At 42.4% G+C, this 14,008-nt stretch overlaps 1 pseudogene; it reads left to right on the top strand.

Annotated features, from left to right (window-relative positions):
* The first annotated feature begins 422 nt into the window (after window positions 1–422).
* LOC148477382 (uncharacterized) lies at window positions 423–1,485 on the top strand (annotated as a pseudogene).
* Window positions 1,486–14,008: the final 12,523 nt, after the last annotated feature.

The raw sequence follows: 14,008 nt of genomic DNA, 5'->3' as shown, positions 1-14,008 counted from the left end.
TTGTTTTGCTCAGTGGCCATTTTAGTGTCAGTCGCCAAACTGCTGTGTTTATTGTCCTGTTTGTCTCCTTCATATGGTAGATGCATACTGTATTTGTGTATTAAGGGGCATACTGTATGTACTGTATGAAAGCTTGATGTGAGATTAAATTGGGAAATATATATCACTAATTAGCTCAAAACTATCATTTATTAAACACAGCCAGCAAAATGAAATTTACTAGCTGGTTATACTGTACAGTATACTGTATACCGGTGTACACATGTTACGGCTGATGTACAGTAAGAATGTAATACCCCGTGTTTTTTATGATACTAAACATTAAATTACTGTATGTACTGTATACTGTACTCAGTCTGTATACTCAGCAAAAGTACTGTACCGTATTTCTATTGTTCTCTCCACAGATTTTGTCGTCAAACATGGCAAAAATCAGCAAAGCCATCAGCAAGATAATTGCAAGCATGAAAAAAGAACACAAAACAACACTACAGATCCAGGCCTGGCTGAAAGTGAGCGGTGTTCTTGTTAGTTTACAGACTGTGCGCTATCATGCATTTGACCAGATATAGATTTCCTTCTAAATGCACATGGTAGGTACTTTACAGCAACCTATTTTTTGTTATACTGTATGTTGCTAGATTGCTACTGTATTGTGTTCCAATTTCAACACTAACTGTCCAATAATTGCTACAGTATATGCTCTGTATGTGTTCTACCGTAGGAGCGTCAAAAAGATTGTGCACAAATTGACTTGTGAGGATGTTGAGCGTACAGCTTTACAAATCCAACATATTCTAAAAGCAGAATGTGACCTGGACATCTCCTGTTCCAGCATCAAACGGATGCGTAAGGAACTGGGATGGACTTTTGGTCCTACAAAGTACTGTACATAAAATATATATATATTAATAATGCACTGATTTTACATGACAGTAAACTAAAACTTGTTTTAATTCCACAGGATAAATCCCATGATAAGGGATGTAAATAAAGTAAAGAGAGTTGAACAAGCACGACGGTGGATAGAGAGTGGAGAGAATTTTAATGACGTAATATTCACAGATGAAGCTTCGGTTTCTATCGAGAGGTTCTCAAGTCTGTCCTTCCGACACCGTGCACATCTCTCACTTAAACCACATCCGAAGCATCGGTTAAAGGTCCATGTATGGGGAGGTATATCTCGTTGGGGTGTAGGACCGATCTATATTTTTGAAGGTGCAGTACAGTAATGTTTGTTGTAAAAATTATTTACAGTCCTGTACAGTGTATGCTTGTTACTGACAATAATTTCTCATCTCTTTAGGCATCATGGATAAGACCTTCTACCTATAAAAAATAGTAGATTCCTGTATGGTGCCATTTGTGAGAAAATGCTTTCCATCAGGACATCGATTATTCCAGGATAATGATCCAAAACGTTCGGCTTCAGCAAAATTCATGGAAGAGAGAGGGATAAATTGGGAACGCACACCACCAGAGTGAGTATTGTCCTATAGTACTGTATTAACTGTTTTTTGTACAAAAAAGTATGTACAGTACCGAACAGTTATTATTCTAGTACACTTTTTACTAATGTACAGTACTGTGACTGAATATTTGATTTTTTTTACTTTCCTGTAGGTCACCGGACATGAATCCCATTGAATTAGTCTGGGCCCAGTTGAAGAGGTTCATCAGGTCTGATGTGAAACCAACAACTAAACAGGAACTTTTGGATGGGATAATGAAGTTTTGGAGAACAGTATTGATACGTGCCCAGTGTAACAATTATATTGATCATCTGTATAGAGTCTTACCAGTTGTCATCGAAAGAAACGGTCAAGCAACTGCTATGTAGCTTATACTGTACTGTATATAATTAGTAATGTGGAGGAGGGGTTTAACTTCCTCTTTTCAGTTTGTGATCCGGACTGCTAAGTACTGTACACTGTGTCCATACTATATGTACAGTATTGTGGTTGTGCTTTCTGTCCCTACATTATACAGTATACAGTATTCTTCTAATTTATTTTATAAGCTCTTTATTTACAATACCTTTCCCTTACTGTACCTTATGTACTGTACTTCATACTTTTCCTCTTTTCCTTTCATTCTTTAATTTCATTAATTTCTCTCTTCCCCTCCCCTGTCCTTGCATTTCTGCTGTCACACACCTCTGATCATACAGTATTTAACCCTATTCCCCAGCCATGCCCAGTCACCACCGCACTGCTCCCCCTCCCGGCCACCTGGTCAAAGCCGCGAGACCTCTAACGGTCATTGCAACCACAATTAGTGGGGATTAATCAGCAGTTTTGCACCTCCTCCTATCCTCATGGCCCAGGACAAATCTCAAAGCATTATGTCACTGCCCCTACACTGTTTATCCCTTATGCACAGCAGGTTCAATATGTGCCTAGTCAGTGTGTAAGCCCGCAGCTAATGGTTCAACCACCCCTTCCACTGGCTCCTACAGTACACCTACTTTTACTGTACATTGCCCCCTGTTCCAAGGCACACATTGGCATCGTCACAAATTGTGCTGCAGCTGCCAGTTTCTGCTACTGCGCTTGATATTGCTGTTTGTAATGCAGATGTTTCAAGTTTTCAGGTTCCTTTGGTTCATATACAGTACAGTAGTAGTGGCTGCTTCAACATCCACATCCATAGTTGCAGACATACAGTACTGTACAGTAGTGGGTGCACCGTGAATTGAGAGACAGGCTTCTACTGTACATCTACTGTATGGTTGGAGAGGCGGTCCCTTCGACATCAGGATAAGGTGAGAAAAGCATTTTTGATAATGTTAGTGCTCTGTTATCGCATTCAGATGAAACTTCTGATACTTCTAGCTCCCTGCCAGTTTGTTCTTTGGGAAACCCAGGGCCACCTGCTGCTACAGTAAGGGGGGGGTGGTTGGGCGGTTGGAGTTATTTTCACTTTTGACCTCAAAATGACAACTGGTGTTCACCTCCATCTGGGGCACCCAAATACTGTCTTGTTTCATGTATTTTTTTTTTCATCGTTATATGGGCTGTGGGCCTAGGGGCACTGCTTACAGCATTTCACCACCAGGCTTAATTATAATACAAATTTGTTATTAATAAATTTGTTAGTCTGGTTAGTTAGGGCATATATTAATGTGGAGAAGTGGATTAGTGTGACACTGTTAGAGCAGGGAAGGACCCTGCACAGCGTATTCTCTCTCCTACAGTACAGGGTATGTGGGATCGAGCAGGATGAAGAACAAGAGCATCTCCGGTGAAAACCTGTGTGTCTGTCTTTTACTGTCTGTTCGTCTCTGCCTATCCTCCTTTCTTCAGGGCGTACAGTGGACCTTGCACTCTGATGCACGGTAGAGTCTGCACCTGGTATAGGTGAAACTCTGGATCTGAGGCCAAAAGTGCCAGTGATGATTTTAACTTAAAAGCCTAATCTTTTTGTGTAGTCCTCGGTCCAGTAGGGCGTATCGGTTGGCATTGAGGAAGGACAGTTCTCACGTCATCTCCTTCCTCCTAGGTACTGTACAGTAGTCATGTCCGTGTCCAGCTTGGAATTCCAGGACATGCCAGCGGCAGAAGAAAGAAGCGGGGGACAGTAGAGGACTATGGGGATGGAAAGCTAAAGAAGTCCCCCCCTCTGTAAAGCATGTTACTGTAGGTTAAATAAAAATTGTCATTAATTTATAAAATTGGTGTTTGTACTGTATGTAATTCAGTCTTACAGTGCGCCTGAGACCCAACACGTGCATCTGTCATTAAAAAGGTACAAAAAGTCAATAACACACAGATTCAGGGGTGTATCGTCCTATTGGCCAGGATTTCACTCACCAGGGGCGCGCCGGCCGATGGGGGTTGCCGCCCACAGTCATACAGTATCCCTGTTGCCCATCCCAGTGATTTCACAGCTGCCCAGCACTTACAGTAGTATACAGTACAGTAGACAAACAGTACTGTATACACTGAGGGCCGTTTTCAATTTAGGGGTCTATTTACTTTTTTTAGCCGGTCGGCTAAAAAAAGTTTAGCCGATTACGTCATTTTGCCAGGCATAAAATTATCGCTGTATTCAATTTGAAAGCTTTTCCGCCTACTGTAGGCAGGAAGTCAATGCAATGTACAGTAAGACAGTATGTGAAAAAGTTTCGCCTACTGTATGAATAGCAGGCGGAAAAAAATGGTGAATTGGGGTGCAACGTTGCGTGAAGCCTTCAACGTGCAGCCTTAAGACAGTCCCCTAAAGGCACTGTAAACTGCATAATTTAAAAAAAAACAGTCAAAACACACCAAAAATTCACTTTCATTTTGGGGGCGGAAGAAAAAAATTTGGGGGGAAAAAGTTAAACATGTAGGGGTAAATTTACTAAGATGGGAGTTCTATTTAAGAAGTTACTGTACTGTATGTTGCCCATAGCAACCAATCAGATTCTACTTCTTATTTATCTACAGTAGCACCTTCTAGAAGATAATACCTGGAATCTGATTGGTTGCTATGGGCAACATCACTTCTTAATAGAACTCCCATCTTAGTAAATTTACCCCCTGATATATAAAATTTACTGAGTTTAGTAAGGGTTGGATAACAATACTGAACAAAAGTAGTGAAGACTTAAAAAAAAAAAAAGCGCTGCATGGGTATACCGTAGATCTGGGCATGCACCTGAGATACGATGACGTACAGTATTGTAGGACACACTCGAGCCAGGTGCAACCTTGGTATTGCAGGCGGCTGTAGTGTAATGGTAAATAATCAAACCAATACATTACGTCGCTTGTACAACCATTTTGCGTGTTCGAAACTTGAAAGGTTACACTTTTTATTTTTTATTATTATTACACAGTCAATGTTACACTTTTTTGTCATAAAGTACTGTGGCATAGAAATACCAGAATTTCTGGATAATGTATTAGTGAAGATTTAAAACAAAATAAAATACCGTATACAGTATATATTTTAAAGGTCTCGAACCAGTGGCACAAGAAAATGGTAGATGCAGTAGGGCTAGGCATTAGCCCCATAGACTACTGCATCTACTGTACTGTAGTTCCTAGAGTCAGGGAATCACTACAATGTCTACCGTAAGTCCGGGACAGGGTCGACAGTATTGTACTTACTATAATACAGACAACTGGGCATGCGCAGTGCTATGAGACTCAATACGCCACAGTGTAGCGCGCAACTAGCAATGCGGTATACTGTATGGCGTACCGTATGGAGCAACAAACTACAGTACTGTAGCTGGGCACATCTACAGTACATACAGTATAATATATTGCGTTTTGTAAGGGTTGGATAACAATACTCAACTACAGTACTATAGTGAACATTAAAAAATAAATAAATTATCAAGGTCTCGAACATAAGGAGAGAAGTGTAAGCAAGATGGATCACCTAACCCCTTGCTCACAAGTCTCTCCTAGTAAGAATTGCATCTGTCCTCTACAGTACTTTATGTGACATCTACAGTACCATACGATGAAGTACTCAGGCGTCTGTAGCATAGAGGTAAGAAACCGAACTTCTACATTGCAGACGTCTGTACAACCCGGTTCCGGGTTCGAAACCTGGAAGGTTAAACTTTCTTTTAAATTTTTTTTATTATTATTAGACAGTCAAGGTTACACTTTTTATTTTTAATATTATTATTACACAGTCAGTGTGTAATACGGAGGTCCCACTTTCACTGTGTGAATCATGACCCGCTACTGTATGATCTTCCATACTGTACGCCATGGCATAGCGCTACAAGGGTATGGCTATGGCGCAGCAACACTGGCAATGCATTGCAACCCCACCACTGGGCACGCGCCAGAGATCCTATTTGTACCGTAACCCCTCAGAACTGGCTATAAGTCACCACAGCGCCAACTGTGCTGACATTGACGCAATTTGGCGGTTTAAACGCAGAGTCAGTTTGTACTACAGGGACCTCTCTCTCAAACAGAGTCAACTATCAGTTACTGAACACTTTTTAAATCACTAAAGTTTCCAAGTCTGGGACAGCATTGCCATTGATGCAAGTTTGCGCTCTAGAGCACAGTCAGTTTGTTATACAGAGACTCCCCTCCAAACAAAGTCCACTACTGTAGCACTTTCTGAAGTCATGAATTTACTATTGTGTATACTGTAAGTCTCGGACAGTGCAGAATGGCACAAGTGTGAAAATTCTGCAGTACTGTAGCAATACAGACAACTGGACATGCGCCATGGCATAGCGCTACTTGGTTTATGGCTTGGCTCCACTGGACATGCGGCACACATTCCATTGTCATTGCAACCCGTCCACTGGGCATGCGCTGACATTGACTCTATTTTGCGGTTTAAACGCACAATCAGTTTGTTATACAGAGACCACTCTCTTTAACAAAGCCCATTACCACTTGATGGTCATAAAAAATCACTATAATGTCCACGTCTGGGTCAGCGCCGGCATTGACGCAAGTTTGCATTCTAAGGTACAGTACTGTCTGTACAATAATAAAAATCCTATTTTCGCTGTTTGACTCCCGAAGCACTGGGCATGCGCTCCACATGTACTGTATTGAATACTGAGTATGTTAAGTGAAGATTTTAAAAATAATTAAAAAAAACATATTTTCAAGGTCTCGAACCCATGGAACAAGAAGAGGGGAGAAGCAGTGAGACTAGGCATTAGACCGCTAGGCCACACGCTTCACCCATTACTAGAGTTCTGTAGTTTGTAAAGTAATGAAACCTCTACAATGTCTAAGTCTGGGACAGTGGCGACAGTATTTACATTTGCGCAAACACAGTATGATTTCAACCGCACAGTCAGTGGGTAATACAGAGCTTAATAATTTCAAACAGTATTAGACATTCTTCTAACGCTTTATTATACCGTACATTCCTGATTCCGTGTTGAAAACGCTGTAATACTGTATAGTGTACTGAATCACCGCTTCTGCCAAACAATCATCGGGCGGTGATACAGAATATACTGTACGGTACATTGGAAATCACACGCATGTGCTATGTAGTTTTGGAAAAGTGACACCTGGTGGGCAAAATGTTGTATTACACGTAATTAAATCAGACGCATGCGCTATGTAATTTAGGAAAAGTGACCTCTGGTGGGCAAAATGTTGTATTACACGTAATGAAATCAGACGCTTGCGCTATGTAGTTTAGGAAAAGTGACATCTGGTGGGCAAAATGTTGTATTACATGTAATGACTTTTTTCATTACTAAACTTTCTTTGTGGCGTGACTTATGGCGTGGTGTGTGGAGCACCATGCGTGGCGTGAGAGATAACGCTGTGATGCAACGTTATAGCTGGGTACATCAGTAGTTATCATTTATAAGTGTTTATTGGCTCTTTTTTGATGTTTAGTGTTTTTAGACACATTTTTTGATATGTATATGTACATTTGTTACATTGCCCAATGATGTCTGTTTCATATTATTAGATTTGTATTTTTATTCAAGTATCTTTCATGCCTTATTATTTAACATTAATATTTTTTATTTCTAGCACAATTTTTGTATTGCATTCTATTTTCCATAAAAAAAATTTATTTTTAATGTAGACTATAGGTGTTACACAGCGCTGTTGTTTACTGTTTTTTGTGTGCTTCTTACATCTCCCCCTGGGCCCGATTCAGACCTGTTCGCTAGGATGCATTCACCGCAGTTATCAGGAGGCCAAGTATGCAAATCCCGGGATTGAAGGGCAAGGCATCAGGACGCCCACTATGTCTTAGCATGCGGCTGCAGTGCGATCGCAAGCCAGACTAATGCCGCCCCCTTTCCCTTCACATCTCACATCATCTCCAGGAAGTGTTTATAACAATCAGCAACATCGAGACCCATCAGAGGCATATGCAGTGCTTGTGGTTGACCCTTCCCTACCGCAAGTACAGTAGCGGCTTCAGTGTTTAAACAGCCAGATGACATGTACAATGACGCTGCCTTGTAATTGTGCACACCCAAAGAACGCCATTTTGATGCTCAGACACGGCTGCATTCGACCACCACTCCCCTGTTTTCAAGGACCTTCTCCTGTCACCACACACAAACAGCACATTCTGTAACTCAAATTAGCGATCCATACTGTGTATTCTGAGCGATCGCTTCTAGACCGCTATGACTGGCTCACACATGTGCATTTTGCCGCATATGCATGCGCAGTCAGGCGACAATAAGCCAGCAGCTTGCGAACGCAGCTTAGCGAATGGGTCTGAATTGGGCCCTCTGTCCAGTATGTGTTTGCACACACAGTGAACGATATGAGCTACTGTAACTACTAAATTGATTTCATTTAAGGCGCTGGTCTCTTGCCTTTTATAGGAGCATTTTTTTCTTTCAAATTGTCTGTATTTGTTATTTTATGTTTTATACTTTTTTAATTATAGTGAAATGTTTGATTAATATCCCACATTGTAATTTTTTTTACCTAATTAGACAAAAATAATAGAGAAAACAGTAACAATATGTACAGTGCAAATATTATTGTTATGAAGTGTTTGGTACAAAAGGGTGAGATGCAGCCACCACAATATACCTGTGTAAGTGCACTTTTTACTTCAATATTTTTATGGATGCATCTAACTCCTATGTGCATTTATTTCTTTAACTTATTAACAGTTTCTTATATAGCGCAGCCTATTCTGTTGCACTTTACAATTGGAAACATTAATAGAACAAAACTGGGTAATAACAGACAGATATATAGGTAGGAAGGCCCTGCTCGCAAGCTTTCAATCTACAGGGAAATAGGCATTGATACACAAGGATAGGTGCTATATATTGCAATTTGGTCCAGCCAGAATGCAGAGTTTCTTGTTGGGCTGTATAATCCAGTCACACAGGAATGTCGGCCAAATGTCAGGAAGATGTAAAAGAAAGACGATGTGTGAGGTTATGTCTGGGCTGTGAGAGGGGGTGTAATTTGATATGGAACCTATGAATGTTATGTGGGCGGTTCTGGAATCTGATAAGCTTGCCTGAAGAGGTGAGTTTTCAGAGAATGCTAGAAGGGTTGGAGACTAGAGAAAAGTCTTATTGTGCATGGTAAGGCATTCCATAGAAGTGGGTGCAGCCCAAAAAAAGTCCTGTAACCATGGGAGCAAGTAATGCATGAGGATGACAGATGCAGGTCTTGTGCTGAACGGAGAGGTCGGGTTTGGAGATATTTTGAGAGGAGTGAAGACATGTATGTTGGTGTGGTTTGGTTAATAGCCTTATGTGTAAGTCAAAGTATTTTGTTTTGAATACGGAAGAAAACTAGCAACCAATGGAGGGACTGACAGAGTGGAACAGCAGACGATAAACGTTTGGCAAGGAAGATCAGCCTCGCAGCTGCATTCATAATGGATTGTAATGGCGAGAGCCTGTTTTTGTGAAGATCAGTAAGGAGACTATTTCAATAGTCAATGCGGGAAATAATGAGTGCATGGATTAGAGTTTTTGCAGTGTCTTGTGTGAGATATGGTCACATTTTTTTATATGTTTTTTAGATGTGCAGTTTGTAACAGGATTTTGAGACTGATTGGATGTGGGAGACAAAGGACAGTTCAGAGTCAAGTATGACACCTAGGCAGCGAGCTTGTGTGGCAGGATGGATTGTCGAGTTATCAACAGTGATAGAGAGATCAGGTTGGTAACTGTTATTGGCCAGCGGAAATATAATTAATTCTGTTTTAGAAATATTAAGTTTCATGTGGCGAGATGACACCCAAGATGAAATGGTATTAAAAACATTCAGTGACATGTACCAATACAAATGGTGATAAATCTGGGGCGGATAGGTAGATTTGAGTATCATCTGCATACAGATGGTACTGAAATCCAAAAGAGCAGATTAGATTGCCAAGAGAGGTGGTATAGATTGAGAATAGCAAAGGACCTAAGACAGAACCTTACGGTACTCCAACTGATAAAGGTAGTGAAGAGGAGGCAGAATCAGAAAAACAAACAGTGATCAGATAGAGAGGATGAGAACCAAGAAAGATCTGTGTCCTTAAGACCTAGGGATTGTAGTGTTTGTATGAGAAGAGAGTGGTCAACAGTGTCAAAAGTAGCAGAAAGATCTAGAAGAATTAAGAGTGAGTAATGGCCTTTTGCCTTGGCAGTGACCAGATCATTTACTACCTTAGTCAGCGCTGTCTCAGTGGAGTGTTGGGAACGGAAGCCAGACTAGTGGGTCCAATAAGTTGTGTGAGTTAAGAAAGTGTGTGAGGTGGGTATAGACTAGTCTCTCAAGTATCTTGGAGGGGCATGGGAGCAGGGCGATGGGACGGTAACTTGAGAGAGTGTTAGGGTCAGAATTTAGTTTTTTCAGAATGGGAGTAATCACTGCATGCTTGAGCAGTGATGGAAAAATGCCAGTAGAGAGAGAGAGATTACAGATTTTAGTTAGGGTTGGGATGAGCACAGGAGACAGAGCTTTACTGATTTGTGAGGGTACAGGAGGGTACAGGATCAAGAGAAGAGGTAATAGAGTAGGAGGATGAGAAGAGTGTAGATACTTCATCTTCATTTGTGGGGACAAATGAAGAGAATGTACCAGAGGGTTCAGGTAGGGAATTGAGCAGGTCTCTAGCTAAGGAAGAGCATACCATTTTATTTAGGATCTTATCAATCATGGCCTTGAAATAGGAAGCAAGATCATGTACACTGATAGTAGCAGGTGGGTTGGGTGAGGGAGGGGTAAGAAGCAGTTTAAATGTATTAAAAAGTCGCTTTGGGTTAGAGGTTTGAGCAGAGATTACAGATTGTTTGGCAGCATCCAAAGCATTATAGAAACTAGTCTATAAAATGTACCTCTAAAACTGAGATCTGTAAGAAGTATTCTACAAATTACTTAGTAAGCAGGTAACAAAGAGCCGAGGACTATTTGCATTATTCAAATTCCAAACATTGACTTGTTTCTGTTAAGTACACAATATACAAATCCTCTGCCCCAGCTGTAATGAACTCACTCAGCCAAGAAAATGTTGGTTCCAGTGTGCATTGCGTTGATGTTCATCTATGTTTAACGTGTGGTGGCAATTACTATGTATCATGAATTTCAATGTGAAAAGCATGAAACATGGGCTCAAGCAGTGCACTTCTTATTGTCTCCTTGTCATCATGACAGTGGTTATTATCACTCGGTGCAGTTTCTGAACGTGGATCTCAGCACTGGTATGTTATGGAAGTCTTCTACAGTGTAATAGCTGTAGTCTAAAGACAGAGCTAATTGCAAACAGAGTCAGTGTACTGAGCAATTCCAATAACATACCAAATATAGATTGGTCACACAATTTCAGAGGTAACCTTGTTTGCACAAAAGCCAGTAATCAGTGATAAAATGATAGTTAGATATTAGCCCATTTGGTGCATAAGCAGATAGTTTAGTAGTAAGATGGTTTCTCACACAAGCAGGTAGTCAGTAGTATAACATATAATATAATCTAAGTCGATTTGGGAAGTTATTAGTAAGCCATGTTGTTATATAAGCAGGTAGTCAGTAGTAAGCCGGTACATAAAGTAGCTGTAATCTAAGTCGATGTGGGAAGTTATTAGTAGGACATGTTGGTATACTGTTCATGCAGGCAGTTGGAAGTAAGCCAGTCAAGATTTTATTAACCACTTAACTGACGTGGTCAGTTTTGATGCGAACGCAGCCAGCTGTACTTCAAATGACACGGTGCGACTGCACCGTCCGGCTGCTTTTTTGAAGAGAAAATTTGTTCTACACATGTGCAGAATGGATCTCTTCTGACTACCCGGACTTTTCTGCAGACCATGCAATTTCTGACCGGTTTTGCTGGAAAAATCGTCAGTTAAGTGGTTCTAAACTAGGAAGTTGACCAAAATAATGTTTCTTATTTATCACCTAAGTATGGAGCTTGGTCATTGTACTATGGGGGTCATTCAGACCCGCTCGCGAGCGCAGGACGCTCGCAAGTGGGTCGATGTTCCCCCACTGCACATGCGCATGACAGAGGGTGCTCCGTCGTGCGCATGCGCAAGACCCGGCGAGCGATGGGCTCACCATCACTCCGGGTCTCGCACCAAAGGGGGCATGCTGTCGATGTTGATTGACAGCATGCCACCTTTGGTGGGCGTGCCGGGGGCGTGCCTGCCAGATGGAGGCGTTCCCATGGGAACGCCTACCGTCTGAAGCCGGCCCCACTGACATCACTAATGATGTCAGTGGGAGTGATTTTGGCTCTAATAGAGCCAAAATCACTCCAGGGCTTGCGGCAGCTAGACCCTACTGCAGGGTCTCTGTCACAAGCCCGATGGTCGTGATGGTCAAGACCATCGCGACCATCATCATGGACGCTCGCATATGCTGTGGGTGGTCACCCACAGCTATGCGAGCAGCCAGGAGGCCGCTCCATTTTCATGGTGGAGGGCCCTGATTTAGAGCAAGTGCTCTGGTCAGAGCGTTCGGCTCTGAATCAGGCCCTATGTGCAGGAGCAGAATAATCTACGATGATCTGGTTGCTCCTTGTTGCAGCAATTGGCTATCTGTCATATTCTGGTTCTGCAAATGGCTTACCTTACCCACCACTGTCATTACTCTTCTTGGTATGCACCTGTGGCTCTACCTCCACGTGGCCATCCTGGTATGGATCCTGGTTGACAGCATGCTCTGCATTACAGCTTGGCATGGGCGCTGCCATATTGCTTAATTTTGACCAATCCTGGTCCTGATCTTACCACATAATATCACTGGCCTGTCCAGGCTCTGGGTGCCCTATATAAGTTCCGCTAACCCACTCATTCATTGCCTGTACTACTTGTCTCACCACAATTACTGGTTTTTGGCAGTGATGTGTGGTGAGGTCAATGGCTGGGAAGGGACACATGTATAAAAACACAGGGATCTGGCAAATTGGGCCACGTGAGATGTGATACGTCAGTCTGGTGTTCTGCAAACCAATCCTGCACAATCCTAGCACAATGGACTGTACAGTTATCATCCTGAAACAGTGACTCCATGAGATGATCTTCGTCTTTCAGAAACTGGACATATGGCAAAACCGTATTATCCAGCAACGTCACATAATACACAGCTTTCATGTGATTGGACACCTCGACCGAGGGTCCAGCTCCAGGACTCAAAATACACCCCCAAACATGAAATGTTTAGCTTCTTTCTGCACAGTTTGTTGGACACAGTCTGGTTGGAAGAAATCCCCAGCCCTCCTCATGACTCTGGAGTGACAGTCATTAAAATATAAGCAACATCTGGATTCATCAGACCATGTGATGCATCTCCACTGTTCAATGGTCCGGTGATGATGCTGTTTGGCCCATATCAGTCGCTGTTTCTTTTCGATGGTTGTTAGCCAGGGATGCACCCGGGCAATATGACTGAAAATTCGTAACCCATGCAGTTCGCGCTGAAGTGTTCATTCTCATCATGTTTGGCTGGGTCCAGTATTGTACTGTTGGAGCAGTTGCTGACACTTTTGGAACCGATTGGTGGTTGCTAGGCCCTACTGTATATGTCTACGGTCCCGATTTGTCATGATTGACTTTTGGCCACTGTTCCACTGCTGAGATTCTTGGTGTCCAGGCTTCTTCCACTATAGATGGATACTGCTCACTGTCTTCGAGGGCACACCAACAAATGCCGCCACCTCCTCTAGGCTATGGGCATGCTCTCAGCCAGGGGTGTAACCAGAGCCGGATTTACTAGAAGGCAATCTAGACACCTTCCTAGGGCCCGACGGGCCCAAAGGGCCAATGGCCGGACCCCACAAAATCTGGCCCATCCGTCACAAAGACAGTCTTCTAGTTGTACATGTAAATTTTTTACAGAAGCTCAGTAACGGGGCTCAGACCCTAATACTGGCACTGAGCTCCATTACTTTGTCTCTGCAAAACATGTTCCCAGAGGATCACTGTGCAACCAATGCCCCACACTTACAGGGGCTGGCAGTGTTTACAGTGTGACTGTGCACTTCATCAGTGAGGATCGCCTCTCAGCCCCAGCCCAGCAGCTGCATGATGGCATTAAGTGTAGTGAGAGGAGCAGAGGGATGGAGGATCAAAGGAAAACTGGTG

The sequence above is a fragment of the Taudactylus pleione genome, unplaced genomic scaffold, assembly GCF_031769625.1.
Source record: "Taudactylus pleione unplaced genomic scaffold, aTauple2 ptg000720l, whole genome shotgun sequence".
Lineage (NCBI taxonomy): Eukaryota > Metazoa > Chordata > Amphibia > Anura > Myobatrachidae > Taudactylus > Taudactylus pleione.
This window is presented reverse-complemented; position numbering and strand designations above follow the sequence as displayed.